Source organism: Balaenoptera musculus, chromosome 3 (assembly GCF_009873245.2).
Source record: "Balaenoptera musculus isolate JJ_BM4_2016_0621 chromosome 3, mBalMus1.pri.v3, whole genome shotgun sequence".
In the NCBI taxonomy this organism is placed as follows: domain Eukaryota; kingdom Metazoa; phylum Chordata; class Mammalia; order Artiodactyla; family Balaenopteridae; genus Balaenoptera; species Balaenoptera musculus.
This window is the reverse complement of record NC_045787.1, coordinates 89,142,761-89,161,533: the sequence shown is the minus strand read 5'-3', so window position 1 is coordinate 89,161,533 and position 18,773 is coordinate 89,142,761. Positions and strand designations below refer to the sequence as shown.

At 37.3% G+C, this 18,773-nt stretch overlaps 1 pseudogene; it reads left to right on the top strand.

Annotated features, from left to right (window-relative positions):
* The first annotated feature begins 11,430 nt into the window (after nt 1–11,430).
* Nucleotides 11,431–13,702, top strand: LOC118892509 (annotated as a pseudogene).
* The last annotated feature ends 5,071 nt before the right edge of the window (nt 13,703–18,773 follow it).

The following is an 18,773-nucleotide window of genomic DNA, read 5'->3' as shown; positions in this document are numbered from 1 at the left end:
CGGAATGGAATAAAGAAAAAAGAATGAAAAGAAATGAGGACAGTCTAAGAGACCTCTGGGGCAACATTCAGTGCACCAACATTTGCATTATAGGGATTCCAGAAGGAAAAGAGAAAGAGTAAGCATCTGAGAAAATACTTGAAGAGATAATAGCTGAAAACTTCCCTAATATGGGAAAGGAAACAGTCACCCAACTCCAGGAAGGACAGAGAGTCCCAGGCAGGATAACCCAAGGAGGAACATGCTGAGACACATAGTAATCAAGCTGACAAAAACTAAAGATAAAGAAAAAATATTAAAAGCAACATGGGAAAAGCAACAAATAACCTACAAGGGAACTCCCATAAAGTTATCCGCTGATTTCTCATCAGAAACTCTGCAGGCCATAAGGGAGTGGCACCATATATTTAAGGTGATGAAGGAGAAGAACCTACAACCAAGAATACTCTACCCAGCAAGGCTCTCACTGAGATTCAATGGAGAAATCAAAACCTTACAAACAAGCAAAAGCTAAGAAAATTCAGCACCACCAGACCAGCTGTGCAACAAATGCTAAAGGAATTTCTCTAGGAAAAAAAGAAAAGGCCACAACTAGAAACAAGAAACTTATGAATGGAAAAGCTCAGCAGTAAAGGCAAACATAAAGGTAGGAAATCATCCAAACACAAATATGATATCAAAACCAGCACTTGTGAGAAGAGAGCACAAATGCAGGATATTGGAAATGCATTTGAAATTAAAAGACCAGCGACTTAAAACAATCTTGTTTGTATATAGACTGCTATGTCAAAACCTCATGGTAAACACAAACTGAAAAGCTACAATAGATACACACATAAAAAGAAAAGGTAATCCAAACATAACACTGAAGTTAGTCAGCAACTCACATGGGAAAAGAATAAAAGAGGAAAGGAAGAAAAAAGGCCTACAAAAACAAATCCCAAACAATTAACAAAATGGCAATAAGAACATATATATCAATAATTAAATTAAATGTAAACAGATTAAATGCTCCAACCAAAGCACACAGACTGGCTGAATGGATACAAAAACAAGACCCATATATGTGCTGCCTACAAGAGACCCCCTTCAGCTCTAGGGACACATATAGACTGAAAGTGAGGAAATGAAAAAAGGTATTCCATGAAAATGGAAATCAAAACAAAGCTGGAGTAGCAATACTCATATCAGGGAAAATAGACTTTAAAATAAAGACTGTTAGAAGAGACAAAGAAGGACACTACATAATGATCAAGGGATCAATCCAAGAAGAAGATAAAACATTTGTAAATATATATGCACCCAACATAGGAGCACCTCAACATATAAGGCAAATACTAACACCCATAAAAGGAGAAGGCAGTACCACAATAATAGTGGGGGACTTTAACACCCCACTTTCATCAATGGACAGATCATCCAGACAGAAAATCAATAAGGAAATACAGGCCTTAAATGACACATTAGACAAGATGGACTTAACTGTTAGTTACAGGTCATTTTGTCTGAAAGCAGCAGAATACACTTTTTTTCTCAAGTGCACATGGAACATTCTCCAGGATAGATCACATGCTGGGCTGCAAAGAGAGCCTCAGTAAATTTAAGAAAACTGAAATCATATCAAGCATCTTTTTCAAGCACAATGATATGAGATTAGAAATCAACTACAAGAAAAAAAGTGTAAATAAAACACAAACACGTGGAGGCTAAACAATATGCCACTGAACAGCCAATGGATCACTGAAGAAATCAGAGGAAATAAAAAAATACCTAGGGACAAATGAAAACAAAAGCAAGATGATCCAAAATCTATGGGATGCAGCAAAAGCATTTCTAAGAGGGAAGTTTATAACAATACAATCCTACCTCAGGAAACAAGAAAAATCTCAAACAAGCTAACCTTATACCTAAAGCAACTAGAGAAAGAAGAACAAATAAACCCCAAAGTTAGTAGAAGAAACAAAATCATAAAAATCAGAGCAGAAATAAATGACATAGAGAAAAAGAAAACAATAGAAAAAATCTATGAAACTAAAAGTTGGTTCTTTGAAAAGATAAATAAAATTGATAAACCTTTAGCAAGACTCATCAAGAAAAAGAGGAAGAGGGCTCACATCTATAAAATTAGAAAGGAAAAAGGAGAAGTTACAACTGAAACCACAGAAATACAAAGGATCATGAGAGACTACTATAAGCAACTATATACCAATAAAATGGATATCCTAGAAGAAATGGACAAATTCTTAGAAACGTACACTTCCAAGACTGAACCAGGAGGAAATAAAAAATATGAACAGACCAATCACAAGTACTGAAGTTGAAACTGTGATTTAAAAACTCCCAACAAAAGTCCAATACCAGATGGCTTCACAGGCAAATTCTATCAAACATTTAGGGAAGAGTTATCACCTATCCTTCTCAAACTATTCCAAAAAATTGCAGAGGAAGGAACACTCTCAAACTCATTCTATGAGGCCACTATCAACCTGATGCCAAAACCAGAAAAAGATACCACAAAAAAAGAAAATTACAGGCCAATATCACTGATGAACATAGATGCAAAAATCCTCAACAAAATACTAGCAAACGGAATCCAACAACACATTAAAAGGATCATACACCATGATCAAGTGGGATTTATCCCAGGGATGCAAGGATTCTTCAATATATGCAAATCAATCAATGTGATACATCATATTAACAAATTGAACAATAAAAACCATATGATCATCTCAATAGATGCAGAAAAAGCCTTTTGACAAAATTCAGCACCCATTTATGATAAAAACTCTCCACAAAGTGGGCATAGAGGGAACCTACCTCAACATAATAAAGGCTATATATGACAAACATATAGCTAACATCATACTCAATGGTGAAAAGCTGAGAGCATTTCCTCTAAGATAAGGAATAAGACAAGGATGTCCACTCTCGCCACTTTTATTTAACATAGTTTTGGAAGTTTTAGCCATGGCAATCAGATAAGAAAAAGAAATAAAAGGAATCCAAATTGGAAAAGATTTGTAGATGACATGATAGTATACATAGAAAATCCTAAAGATGCTACTGGAAAACTCCTAGAGCTCATCAATGAATTCAGTAAAGTTGCAGGCTACAAATAAATACAAAGTAATCTGTTGCATTTCTATACACTAACAACAAAAAATCAGAAAGAGAAATTAAAGAAACAATCCCATTCACCACCATATCAGAAAGAATAAAATACCTAGCAATAAACCTACCTAAGGAGGCAAAAACCCTGTACTCAGAAAACTATAAGATACTGATGAAAGAAATTGAAGTTAACAGAAACAGATGGAACGATATACCAAGTTCTTGGACTGGAATAATCAATATTGTCAAAATGACTATACCACCCAAGGCAATCTAGAGATTCAATATTATCCCTATCAAATTACCATGGCTTTTTTCACAGAACTAGAACCAAATATCTTAAAATTTATATAGAGACACAAATGACCTCAAATAACCAAAGCAATCTTGAGAAAGAAAAACGGAGCTGGAGGAATCAGACTCCCTGATTTCCAACTATACTACAAAGCTACAGTCATCAAAACAATATGGTACTGACACAAAAACAGAAATATAGATCAATGGAAGAGGGTAGAAAGCCCAGAAATATACCCTCGCCCCTATGGTCAATTAATCTATGACAAAGGAGGCAAGACTATATAATGGAGAAAAGACAGTCTCTTCAATAAAGTGTGCTGGGAAAACTGAACAGCTGCATGTAAAAAAAAAGACTGGATACTATGAAAGTCTTAGAGGAAAATATAGGCAAAACACTCTATGATATCAATTGCAGCAATATTTTTTTTCACTCGGTCTCCTAGAGTAATGGAAATAAAAACAAAAATAAATAAATGGGACCTAATTAAACTCAAAAGCTTTCGTACAGCAAAGGAAACCATAAACAAAATGAAAAGACAACCAACAGAATGGGAGAAAATATTTGCAAATGATGCTACCAACAAGGGATCAATCTCCCAAATTTATAAACATCACATGTGGCTCAATATCAAAAAAACAAACAATCCAATCAAAAAAAGGGGCACCAGACCTAACTAGACATTTCTCCAAAGAAGACATACAGATGGCTCAGAGGCACATGAAAAGATGCTCAACATTGCTAATTATTAGAGAAATGCAAATCAAAACTCCAGTGAGGTATCACCACACACCAGTCAGAATGGCCATCATCAAAAAAATCTAGAAACAACAAATGCTGGAGAGGGTGTGGAGAAGAGGGAACCCTCCTACACTGTTGGTGGGAATGTAAATTGGTTACAGCCACTATGGAGAACAGTATGGAGGTTCCTAAGAAACTAAAAATAGAGCTACCATATGATCCAGCAATCCCACTCCTGGGAATATATTCAGAGAAAATCGTGGTTCAAAAGAATACATGAACCCCAATGCTCATTGCAGCACTGTTTACAATAGCCAAGACATGGGAGCAACCTAAATGTCCATTGATAGATGAATGGATAAAGAAGATGTGGTACATATATACAATGGAACATTACTCAGCTATTAAAAAATGAAATAATGCTATTTGCAGCAACATGAATGCATCTGGAGACTATCGTACTAAGTGAAGTAAGTCAGACAGTGAAAGACAAATATCATATGATATCGCTTATATGCGGAATCTAAAAAAAAATGATATAAATTCACTTATTCACAAAACAGAAAGACTCACACACTTGGAAAACAAACTTATGGTCACCAAAAGGGAAAGGTGGGGTGAGGGATAAATTGGGAGTTTGGGACTGACATGTACACACTACTATATTTAAAATAGATAACCAAAGTAACACAACATTGTAAATCAACTATACTCCAATAAAAATTTAAAAAATAGATAACTAACAAGGACCTACTGTATAGCACAGGGAACTCTGCTCAATACTCTGTAATAACCTAAATGGGAAAAGAATTTGAAATAGGATACAGGTATATGTATAACTGAATCACTCTGCTGTACACCTGAAACTAACACAACATTGTTAATCAACTACACTCCAATATAAAATAAGAATTAAAATAAAGATGTCAGTCATCAATGGCCAGATGATGGTTCCTTTAAAATTAGAAAAACTTCTAATCTGGTAAATTTTAGAGAACTCTCATTATAAACAGCTGTTTTATTGGTACCTAAGGAAAGACCAAATCAAAAGGTGGATATAAAGAAATATAATGTCTAATCTTAAGAAATCCCTTAATCTAAAACAAATAAACCAAATAAAAACAAAACAAAGAAAAAAAACTACTGAGTCCTTTCTCACCCTTGGCTCTCTTAATAAAAATGATGGAACCAAGAAGACAAAGCCTTCAGGTTTTAAGAATTTGAGATTTTTGGAGTTAACTCATTACTATAGAATAACAGCCTATCCTGGTGTGAGAGAAGTCAGTTTAGTCTGTTCAAACAAAAGGAAGCATCTGTGGGGCTGTAGGAGAGTAGATCCCAGAGGGATATGAAGGAAAATAAAATTAGGTAAATTTGGGCCAGATCAGGTAGAATTATGAGAGCCGTGGTTCCAGATTTGGACTTAGTTTACTGAGAGTGATGGGAAACTACTGTAGGGGATGATGAAACAAACACACACACTTAGCCTAATCTGTAATGCTTTGAAACTTATGTTAAAAAATGTAATGGTTTCTTTCTTTTGAAGCTGATATTCAGCTTACCAGAAGTTTAATATGCTTTGATTAGAACTTAACAAATTATAAAACTGTGGTTTAGGAGCTGAAAGGATCTCAGCTTAATACCTTAGATACTTTATAATATAAAATAAGGATGGATCTAAGTATCTTTCCATTGGAAACATTCAGAAATTTATGGAAAGTATGAAACTAACTTGTTAAAAGTAAAATAAAAAACAAAAACTTCTTAAAATTTTCTCAGCTGTGTTAAACTTTTATTGGAAAAGGGTGAATTATAATTAAAAATATACATAGCTTTATGCTACAGAAGGATACGCTTCTTGTTATTGCTGCTCTGTTCAAGAGTTTGGCCACTTTATTTTTACTGTGAAGCTGATACAGCAGCCTTGATTTTTTTTTTTTTCCTTCTCAATAAGAAAAGCACATATTCGACATGTCAATGGCCATGATTGCTTCAACCCAAGCAGAGATGTGGAAATTGAAATAGGGGCCCAGTGGAGCTCTCACAGTGCATACATGTAGGTGTTTCCGTGGTTTCCATTCACTTTGTAGCTGCCATATCAACGGCAAGGAAAATAGGTTTGATTGGATTTGGCAGCAGTTTTCCTCTAACAATATTTTCAAGAGATGGAATTGTTCAGGGTTGAATTCCCAATTATTTCCTGCTGTAAGAAGAAATTTAAAACAATGTCTCCAGCATCAAATGTAATTGGTTCTTCTATTGACTTGCGTTTTTAATGTTAAAATGATATTCCTCTGTGGGAAGAATTGACAGATACCATTCTTTCTCATGTATGCACTAATATCCTTGAAAACTGAGTGGGTCTTTTTGACAACTTATTTCTGTGTCTCTGAGATCAAAACTCTTAAGAGTTCTGAGATCAAAGCACTAAGGAGATAGGACACAAGATGTAACAAGAATAATATTTTGAAAGTATTCAGCTAAATAGATTGTGGATTTTATTCTCCCCCCACATATCATGTTCCTTTAACATCATTTAAATATTATGGTACTCAAAGAGAAGAGGGAACACTCTTTTTTATACCAGCATTATTCACAATTGTCAAAAGCTGGAAGAAACCCAAGTGTCTATTGATGGATGAATGAATAAACAAACTATGGTTTATACATTTAATGGAATAGTATTCAGCATTAAAAAGGAAGGGAATTCTGTTATATGCTACAACATGGACAAACCTTGAGGACATTATGCTAAGTGAATAAGCCAGGCACAAAAGACAAATACTGTATGATTCCACTTATATGAGATAAAAAAGTAATTGGATTCATAGAAACAGAAAGTACAATAGTGTTTTGCCAGTGCCTGAGGGGAGGAAGAAACAGGGAGTTGCTGTTTAATGTGTACAGAGTTTTAGTTTTGTAAGATGAAAAAATTCCTGAGATTTGTTGAACATCAGTGTGAATATACTTAACACTCCTGAGCTGTACACTTAAAAATGATTGAGATGGTAAATTTTATGCTATATGTATTCTACCACTATATATATATTTAAAGAGACTAGATGGTGAATATCATATCAAGAACGAGAAAGAAAGAGGATGTCTCTTACTGATAGAAAAAAGAAGAAAGTAGACATTATACCACTGAACCCTGGAAAAGTTGGAAAAGAGGAAGAGAAGCATTGATATGAAGAGAGGTCCAATACATGTGTTCTTGTTTCTTCTCTGGGGATGTGACCTGACATAAAAATCCAGGAAGGGTACGGAAAGAGCTAGGAGCATCAGGGCAAGCTTCCCTGGGGTAGACAGGAAGGATACAGGCCTTTAGGAAAATGCCTCATCCTTTTTATCCAGCATGGCACAGGCACGGTATTGCAGCGTCTGCAAGGAAATAGCTGGATGGATGAATTGAGAGTGTACATCTCATTTCTCTTTCTTGTGTGGGGCTGGCTAGGGGGGGGAAAAGTTCCTGTGGGCTGAGAGGGTTTCATAAAGGATGCTAAAATGATGTCCCAAGAAACAGCACCTACAGATTTCACCTGAGAGACACAGAACAGCACCACGATAAAGAAAGACTACGCATTCTGAAGCCACTCTACCTTGTTTTTTATTTCTGGTTTCTCTACCTTCTAGCTGTGTAAATCTGAACAAGTTAATTAACTTCTCTGTACATTAGTTTCCCTCCTTAAGATGTAATAATAATAATAATACCCACCTCACTTTGTTCGAGGATTTAATGAGTTTGTACACATGAAAATCCTCACACAACACTTGACAGACGGTCCTCAAAAATGTCAGTTATTATTATTATAATTATTACAAGTATTATTATTACTGAAAAGGGAATGGGAGGAGAGTGATCAAACCTATATTTGTCAACACTGCTTAAAGACACTAAGTCACCCCCTTCACATGGCAATTCTAAAGCTTCCATCTTTTGCCACCTAAGTGAATATGGGTTAGGGGAAAACAGACAATCAGGTATAAAAAAAAAAAATTAAAAGCTAATTTTTTGTACATTGAGTTTAGTGTGAGTAAATTTTTGATTTCACTATTTATGGGGTCCTCGAGCGTTCCTAATCTGTGTACCTGCACCTAATATTTGTGGGATTTGGGTGAAGCCTACAACTAGAGGCCTGTGTGCCACCTGCATAAATATTTCAATTATACCAATCAAGCTAACAAACTTGAAAGCTTTTTTATTTTAATTTTTAATTCTATTTTTATTATATCTTTGGTTTGAAACCTACACATTTACAATGAACTGGAAGGCCAGGCTTGAATTTAGAATTAGCATGCAGTTCCATGCTAGAACCTGGTGGGGCAGAGAAAGTAGGCTGTGTCCCTTGCCTCTCGCCAACCCCCTTCTTTCCCACCATATGTCTCTGACCTGTACTGCAAGAGGCCTAATGCACATGCATTTTGTCAGCCACATCATCAAGCTCCATCTACATACACCTTTGTAAACAGACACCCCTTGCACACTCCTCAGGCCAAGAGTTACAGACATCAGCTACATGGGCCACCCTCTCAGTACCTGAAGCATGGTATAATTGGGGAAGGGGCCTGGGCTTTAGGTGGACACATTGCTTTAGCGCAATCAACTCCTTGCTCCATAGAGAAGACCTTGGCCAGAAGACCAGAGCAGTGTTTGCTCCTGGAGCCTAGAGTAAGAGCTCTTCTTGCCTGCATCGGTGAGTGGCAATGTGCACCAGAAACTGATTCCAAATCCCTCAATTAAAACTAGAGAGCAAAATCGTCCAAAGTTAGAGGCCATCCCAAACCTGAAAGAGAAAGTATACAGTAGGGGCTAAAAGATATTCAACAGATAGAGGAATGGAAGTGACACATAAGGTTATCTCTAATACCTTTCTTTTTTTTTTTTTTTTAAATAAATTTATTTATTTATTTATTTATTTTTGGCTGTGTTGGGTCTTCGTTTCTGTGCGAGGGCTTTCTCTAGTTGCGGCAAGTGGGGGCCACTCTTCATCGCGGTGCGTGGGCCTTTCACTGTCGCGGCCTCTCTTGTTGCGGGGCACAGGCTCCAGACGCGCAGGCTCAGTAGTTGTGGCTCATGGGCCCAGTTGCTCCGCGGCATGTGGGATCTTCCCAGACCAGGGCTCGAACCCGTGTCCCCTGCATTGGCAGGTAGATTCTCAACCACTGCGCCACCAGGGAAGCCCTCTAATACCTTTCTTAAAATCAGGCATTTTGAAGAGAATGAACCTCTTCCAGAAAGAGAAACCAAACTCCAGCAACAGTAACTCAGGCTGTGAATGTGGTGACTGGAGATGTACCATTTTCCACTTATTCTAAAAGCACGTTTATTTTACATTTTAACATCTTGAAATTGGACTGTTCCCTATAATTGATGATACTTTACAATGGCCATCAGCCAAGAAACAGTTGTGACATGGTTGTCAGTGCCTGCGCAGGCACAAACTTGATCGTAGCTGTTCACCACCAACCCCTCTTCTCTTGTGTGCGTTGTTGGCTCTGTACAAGTTGCATCGCATTGCTAGTTAAAATGTCTTCAAAAAGATTACACTAGGATTTGGCACTGAAACAAGTTAGCTTGTGTGCAGGAAGACATAGAAACAGAACAGCAGGGCATAACTTAGATGTTAGTGAAACAAATGTTCATTATTGGAAGAATACCTACAACCTTAATGTTTGCAAAGTAACAACGAAGTGAATTATGGATCTTAACAGGAAGATAGGCACAAGTAGATGAAGCTAGTGTAACATTTTGCTATTGAGTTTATTGGTTAGCTATTGCTACAATAATGTTGCATAACATCAGCACAAAACTCAGTGGTTTAAAACAACTCATTTATCATGTGCATGTAGCTGAAGGTCATTTGGGGCTCAACTGGCCTAAGTGGGAATTACTTAGATGTCTCAGTTTCTCTGTTTCTGCTCTGTATCTTATGTGATTATATCAGAGTTTATTTATACATTCCCCTATTGATCATTGCTTCCAGTTTTGGCACTAGACATTGTCATACAAGATGTTTTGTGGACAAATATATTCATTTCTCTAGGTAGATAACTAGTAGTATAATGTCTAGGTCATAGATAAATAGAAGTTGAACTAAAAGAAAAAAACTCGAAGGTTTTCCATAGTTGGTGTATCCTTTTACACCCACCCCATCAATGTATGAGGGTTCTATTTGCTCCATATCTTCACCAATATTTGTATGAATGAGTCATCCCACCATCTTTTGGCCTGCAGTGTTTCTGATGAGAAGTCAGCTATCATTCTTAGTTATTCCTTTGTACTTAATGTGTTTTTCTCCCCTCTGCTTTAAGATTGTCTCTTTCTTTTGGGCTTTCAGCAAATTGACTATGATATGCCTAGATATGGCTTTCTTTATTCTACTCAGGGCCTGTTACTTGGCATTTGTTAAGCTTTGCAATCTGTGGATTAAGATTTTTTGTTAAATTTTTAAACATTTTGGCCATAAAACATGTTTTCTTCCTCATACTTTCTTTTTTCTCCTTTTAGAACTCCAAATACACACGTATTAGACAGCCTGATAATACCCAGAAGTTGCATATGCTCTATTTTTTTCCTACCTTTTTCCCCACTGTGTCCTTCATTGGGAAATTTTCCATTGATATATCTTTAAAATTACTGAGTCTTTCTTTTATACTATCCAACTTATTTTAATGCCCATACAATGAAATTTTGTTTTCAAATATTATACATTTCAATTGTAGAAATTTGAGTTTTTTGTTTTCAAATTCCCACTTCTTTCCCCAAATAGTTCATCTCTTTAATATTTTATTCATCTTTTCCATAAGTTTCTTAACATATTTTTCATAGTTAAGTCCTGGAGCTGCTAATTCTAGTATCTGGGAAATTTCTAATTCTGTTTATATTGATTTTTTTCTCTTGGTAACGAGACATACTTTCCTGCTTCATCACATACCATAATGTTTTATTATATTCTGATTATTGTGTATAAAATAACAATATAAAATTGTTCCAGAGAATGCAAGCCATTGCCCTGTTTGGCAGTTAAGGTGAGGGCACTGGCATTGTGTAGAGCCAAACTGGACTTATGCTATAGCACAGCTTTAGTTATATTAATTAGTCCTTCCTCAATTTTTCTGTGTCACTACTGCCTTTTTTGTCTTGCCCATATTTGAGCCAGGAGAAGGTTAACTTTCAGTTTAAGGTTTTTGTTTCACTTTTGGATTGAATTTTGGCAGTGCTCTGGGATCTAAGTAGCACAAGAATATGTGATTTTTCTCTTCTTATCAGCCCCTCCTCCATGGCTGATTTCTTGATGGTATTTAAGTAGGGCAAATTTATTTGACTAAGCAATCTATTTTTTCTTTGGACTCTTTTAGACTTAGATATCTCCTGCCATCTCAGTATCACCTAAACTCAGATTTTTAAAAAATTCTATCTGCAATGTCATTATAAACATTTTATTAGCTTACAATGGCATTGTATCTTTCTAAGAACCATGTATTATTTGGAATCATAGAGAGGGTCCCAACCTCTGCTAGGAAATGTGAGATATACAATTAACACATAAATGTAAAAGCCAAAGACCTTCAAAGGCAACATCAACTGTAACACTGAGACAGCTCCTCAATACAAATGGATTATGTAAATGTAAACACAATTAACTTACTTCTTTTTTTCTTTTGAATTTTATTTTATTTTTTTATACAGCAGGTTATTATTAGTCATCAGTTTTATACACATCAGTGTATACATGTTAATCCCAATCGCCCAATTCAGCACACCACCATCCCCACCCCACTGCGGCTTTCCCCCCTTGGTGTCCATACGTTTGTTCTCTACATCTATGTCTCAATTTCTGCCCTGCAAACTACTTCATCTGTACCATTTTTCTAGGTTCCACATATATGCACTAATATACGATATTTGTTTTTCTCCTTCTGACTTACTTCACTCTGTATGACAGTCTCTAGATCTATCCACGTCTCAACGAATGACCCAGTTTCATTCATTTTTATGGCTCAGTAATATTCCATTGTATATATGTATCACATCTTCTTTATCCATTCGACTGTCGATGGGCATTTAGGTTGCTTCCATGACCCGGTTATTGTAAATAGTGCTGCAATGAATATTGGGGTACAAGTGTCTTTTTGAATTATGGTTTTCTTTGGGTATATGCCCAGTACTGGGATTGCTGGGTTATATGGTAGTTCTATTTTTAGTTTTTTAAGGAACCTCCATACTGTTCTCCATAAGGCTGTATCAATTTACATTCCCACCAACAGTGCAAGAGGGTTCCTTTTCTCCATACCCTCTCCAGCATTTGTTGTTTGTAGATTTTCTGATGATGCCCATTCTAACTGGTGTGAGGTGATACCTCATTGTAGTTTTGATTTGCATTTCTCTAATAATTAGTGATGTTGAGCAGCTTTTCATGGGCTTCTTGGTCATCTGTATGTCTTCTTTGGAGAAATGTCTATTTAGGTCTTCTGCCCATTTTTGGATTGGATGTTTGTTTTTTTAATATTGAGCTGCATGAGCTGTTTATATATTTTGGAGATTAATCCTTTGTCCGTTGATTCGTTTGCAAATCTTTTCTCCCATTCTGAGGGTTGTCTTTTCGTCTTGTTTATGGTTTCCTTTGCTGTGCAAAAGCTTTGAAGTTTCATTAGGTCCCATTTGTTTATTTTTGTTTTTATTTCCATTACTCTAGGAAGTGGATCAAAAAAGATCTTGCAACAGTCCTCGCGGAGAGTCACCGCGGTTTCCTACTTCAACAGTGCTTGGACGGAACCTGGCGCTCGTCCCCCGTTCCGGCCGGCCGCTCAGAGCCAGCCCTCGCCACCACCTCACAGCGCCCTCCGACCGCCCCAAGGTCCCCACCGCCGTTATAGCGCCGTGCAGCCACTGCCACCGCCTCACCTCAGCTGCCCGCCATAACGACCGCGTCCCCGTCGCAGGTGCGCCAGAACTACCACCAGGACTCGGAGGCCACCATCAATCGCCAGATCAACCTGGAGCTCTATGCCTCCTACTTCTACCTGTCCATGTCATACTATTTTGACTGCGATGATGTGGCATTGAAGAACTTTGCCAAATACTTTCTTCACCAATCTCATGAGGAGAGGGAACATGCTGAGAAACTGATGAAGCTGCAGAACCAACAGGGTGGCCGAATCTTCCTTCAGGATATCAAGAAACCAGACCGTGATGACTGGGAAAATGGGCTGAATGCAATGGAATGTGCGCTACACTTGGAAAAAAGTGTGAAGCAGTCACTACTGAAACTGCACAAATTGGCCACTGAGAAAAATGACCCCCATTTGTGTGACTTCATTGAGACTCATTACCTGAATGAGCAGGTGAAATCCATTAAAGAATTGGGTGACCACGTAACCAACTTGCGCACGATGGGGGCCCCCGAATCTGGCATGGCACATTATCTCTTTGACAAGCACACCCTGGGAAATAGTGATAATGAAAGCTAAGCCTTAGGCTGGCTTCCCGTAGCCACAGGAGTGACTTCCCTGGTCACCAAGGCAGTATATTCATGTTTGGGTTACCTTTACCTTTTCTGTAAGTTGTACCAAAACATCTACAGGTCCTTTCCTTAGTATCATTCCTTCGAATAAAGTAATTTGGTACCCCCCCCCCAAAAAAAAGATCTTGCTGTGATTTATGTCAAAGAGTGTTCTTCCTATGTTTTCCTCTAAGAGTTCTATAGTGTCCAGTCTTACATTGAGATCTCTAATCCATTTTGAGTTTATTCTTGTGTATGGTGTTAGGGAGTGTTCTAATTTCATTCTTTTACATGTAGCTGTCCAGTTTTCCCAGCACCACTTATTGAAGAGACTGTCTTTTCTCCATTGTATATCCTTGCCTCCTTTGTCATAGATTAGTTGACCATAGGTGTGTGGGTTTATCTCTGGGTTTCTATCTTGTTCCATTGATCTATGTTTCTGTTTTTGTGCCAGTACCATATTGTCTTGATTACTGTAGCTTTATAGTATAGTCTGAAGTCAGAGAGTCTGATTCCTCCAGCTCTGTTTTTTTCCCTCAAGACTGCTTTGGCTCTTCGGGGTCTTTTGTGTCTCCATACAAATTTTAAGATTTTTTGTTCTAGTTCTGTAAAAAATGCCATTGGTAATTTGATAGGGATTGCACTGAATCTGTAGATTGCTTTGGGTACTATAGTCATTTTCACAATATTCATTCTTCCAATCCAAGAACATGGTATATCTCTCCATCTGTTGGTATCATCTTTAATTTCTTTCATCAGTGTCTTATAGTTTTCTGCATACAGGTCTTTTGTCTCCCTAGGTAGGTTTATTCCTAGGTATTTTATTCTTTTTGTTGCAGTGGTAAATGGGAGTGTTTCCTTAATTTCTCTTTCAGATTTTTCATCATTAGTGTATAGGAATGCAAGAGATTTCTGTGCATTAATTTTGTATCCTGCAATGTTACCAAATTCATTGATTAGCTCTAGTAGTTTTCTGCTGGCATTTTTAGGATTCTCTATGTATAGTATCATGTCATCAGCAAACAGTGACAGTTCTACTTCTTCTTTTCCAATTTGTATCCCTTTTATTTCTTTTTCTTCTCTGATTGCCATGGCTAGGACTTCCAAAACTATGTTGAATCATAGTGGCAAGAGTGGACATCCTTGTCTTGTTCCTGATCTTAGGGGAAATGCTTTCAGTTTTTCACCATGGAGAATGATGTTTACTGTGGGTTTGTCATATATGGCCTTTATTATGTTGAGGTAAGTTCCCTCTATGCCCACTTTCTGGAGAGTTTTTATCATAAAAGGGTGCTGAATTTTGTCGAAAGCTTTTTCTGCATCTATTGAGATGATCACATGGTTTTTATTCTTCAGTTTGTTAATATGATATATCACATTGATTGATTTGCGTATATTGAAGAATCCTTGCATCCCTGGGATAAATCCCACTTGATCATGGTGTATGATCCTTTTAATGTGTTGTTGGATTCTGTTTGCTAGTATTTTGTTGAGGATTTTTGCATGTATATTCATCAGTGATATCGGTCTGTAATTTTCTTTTTTTGTAGTATCTTTGTCTGGTGTTGGTATCAGGGTGATGGTGGCTTCGTAGAATGAGTTTGGGAGTGTTCCTTCCTCTGCAATTTTTTGGAAGAGTTTGAGATGCATGAGTGTTAGCTCTTCTCTAAATGTTTGATAGAATTTACCTGTGAAGCCATCTGGTCCTGGACTTTTGTTTGTTGGAAGATTTTTAATCTCAGTTTCAATTTCATTACTTCTTATTGGTCTGTTCGTACTTTCTATGTCTTCCTGGTTCAGTCCTGGAAGGATGTACTTTTCTAAGAATTTGTCCATTTCTTCCAGGTTGTCCATTTTATAGGCACAGAGTTGCTTGTAGTAGTCTCCTATGATGCTTTGTATTTCTTTGCTGTCTGTTGTAACTTCTCCTTTTTCATTTCTAATTTTATTGATTCGAGTCCTCTCCTTCTTTTTCTTGATGCGTCTGGCTAAAGATTTATCAATTTTGTTTATCTTCTCAAAGAACCAGCTTTTAGTTTTATTGATCTTTGCTATTGTTTTCTTTGTTTCTATTTCATTTATTTCTGCTCTGATCTTTATGATTTCTTTCCTTCTACTAACTTGGGGTTTTGTTTGTTCTTCTTTCTCTAGTTCCTTTAGGTGTAAGGTTAGATTGTTTATTTGAGATTTTTCTTGTTTCTTGAGGCAGGATTGTATTGCTATAAACTTCCCTCTTAGAACTGCTTTTGCTGCATCCCATGGGTTTTGGATCATCTTGTTTTCATTGTCATTTGTCTCTAGGTATTTTTTGATTTCCTCTTTGATTTCTTCAGTGATCTCTTGGTTATTTAGTAACGTATTGCTTAGCCTCCATGTGTTTGTGTTTTTTACTTTTTTTCCCCTGTAATTCATTTCTAATCTCAAGCGTTGTGGTGGGAAAAGATGCTTGATATGATTTCAATTTTCTTAAATTTACTGAGTCTTGATTTGTGACCCAAGATGAGATCTATCCTGCAGAATGTTCCATGCACACTTGAGAAGAAAGTGTGATCTGTTGTTTTTGGTTGGAATGTCCTATAAATATCAATTAAATCTATCTGGTCTATTTGTCATTTTAAGCTTCTGTTTCCTTATTTATTTTCATTTTGGATGATCTGTCCATTGGTGTAAATGAGGTGTTAGCGTCCTCCACTATTTTTGTGTTACTGTCGATTACCTATTTTAGAGCTGTTAGCAGTTGCCTTATGTATTGAGGTGCTCCTATGTTGGGTGCCTATATATTTATAATTGTTATATCTTCTTCTTGGATTGTTCCCTTGATTATTATGTAGTGTCCTTCCTTGTCTCTTGTAACCTTCTATATTTTACAGTCTATTTTATCTGATATGAGTATTGCTACTCCAGCTTTCTTTTGATTTCCATTTGCATAGAATACCTTTTTCCATCCCCTCACTTTCAGTCTGAATGTGTCCTTATGTCTGAAGTGGGTCTCTTGTAGACAGCATATATATGGGTCTTGTTTTTGTATCCATTCAGCAAGCCTGTGTCTTTTGGTTGGAGCATTCAATCCATTCACGTTTAAGGTAATTATCAATATGTATGTTCCTATGACCATTTTCTTAATTGTTTTGGGTTTGTTTTTGTAGGTTCTTTTCTTCTCTTGTGTTTCCCACTTAGAGAAGTTCCTTTAGCATTTGTTGTAGAGCTGGTTTGGTTGTGCTGAATTCTCTTAGCTTTTGCTTGTCTTTAAAGCTTTTGATTTCTCCATTGAATCTGAATGAGATCCTTGAAAACTCAAATATTTTTGTTGTGCCCCTGAGGAGTCTCTTTACCTATGGCAGGCCCACATCTCCACCCATCCACATTCAGACAAAGTACCATCCCGCAGGTAGAGAAGTTTATATGGTACTCTGTTCATCTGTGCAGCACTTGTTTTTCTCTGGAATTCAGTTCATCAAGGCTCTATTATATCTACTAATCTTCATTATCATCTTAGAAAATAATATTTATTTCATTCACTTTGTTGATGATGTTGTTCTTATCATGATTTGGAAGGAAAATTTTGGTTATTCTCCATATAAACTGGAAGTAGAAGTCAATTAAATATCTACCTTTGAACTTAAATTTGCATTCCCAGTTTTATAATATTCTTTATAAAAATTACCCTAAATTGAATAAGCCTTATGGCACACATACCTAGCTCTCTCTTAAAAGAATTAAAACACTTCATTCAGAGTGCAGTTTTTCAAATCAAGGAGACATTAAGATAGACATAAGGTAAATCCTACCTGGAATCTGCATCAAACATGTTTTCTCACTCCATCATATAACACCTTCTCTGACACCTTCTATCCCTCTTTTTTTTTTTTAGAAATTCACGTTCTTTTTATTTATTTATTTATGACTGTGTTGAGTCTTCGTTTCTGTGCGAGGGCTTTCTCTAGTTGCGGCAAGTGGGGACCACTCTTCATCGCGGTGCGTGGACCTCTCACCATCGCGGCCTCTCTTGTTGCAGAGCACAGGCTCCAGACGCGCAGGCTCAGTAATTGTGGCTCACGGGCCCAGTTGCTCTGTGGCATGTGGGATCTTCCCAGACCAGGGCTCGAACCCGTGTCCCCTGCATTGGCAGGCGGATTCTCAACCACTGCGCCACCAGGGAAGCCCTATCCCTCTTTTTTTACTCAAGAAACAGAGGTAGAGATAAGGGGAGGAGGTCAGTACAAGGCAGAGTAGAGTCAGAAAGCAAGGAAGAAGCCATGCTGGAGACAAAGAATTTGGGAGAATAGTAGAGAAAGAAAAAGAATTTTGAGGTATATTATAAGTTAAGCCTCTAGCAAATGTAGATGTTGCAGTTAAATTCATGTATTACAGTTTGCTGTGTTCCACATTTGAAATTCCAAGATGGCAAGATGGTGGAGGGGAGGGGGAGGGTAGGCAGCCCACAGGGAGTGTGGTAGAAAGAGGGCTGGAGAGAGGAAGGTGAAGTTGTCGTCAAGGTGGAAAATAAGAAGGAAACTTGAATGAAAAGTCCTTCACCCAGCCCACAACCCATAACACTGTTTTGGTCTTGTAACTAATTCTTCCTTGCCTTTCCTATCTTCCAGTTAGAGGACTTACTTAAAGGTACAGCCTGTCCCTGATCAACATATTCCCCTCCTCCCACACTTCCTGTCCTCACCCCCCATCCCACTCCACACACAACTGAAAATCAGTTAGGAGATCTCTTCAGCTCTCCTTGACAGGCTCAAGCTGCACACGGAATAGTTCCAGTTTACTGTTTTTTTAAATGCTTTTGGGTTATATTAAGAAATAGAGGTTCCTAGAATATACAAAATTCAACTCAGTTTTGAATTCATTAGCTCAAATCCCTATGTGTTCCTATTGTAATTCTTCCCTCCAGCATAAATAATTCCTCTACTTTTAACAAATCTTTGTAGCAGGTCTGCAGCTCACAAGCTTTAGATATCCTCTGATATCAGTTTTAAATCTCCTGAGCTATGAAAGGTCCCTGGCAGCTCTCTGCCAAGCAACTGTTTTAGCTTCTGACAATCTATGGAGAGCTGAAACTACAGATCAAAATAAGAATATGGGGCATCATTAGTTATCCCAGAAAATCCTGA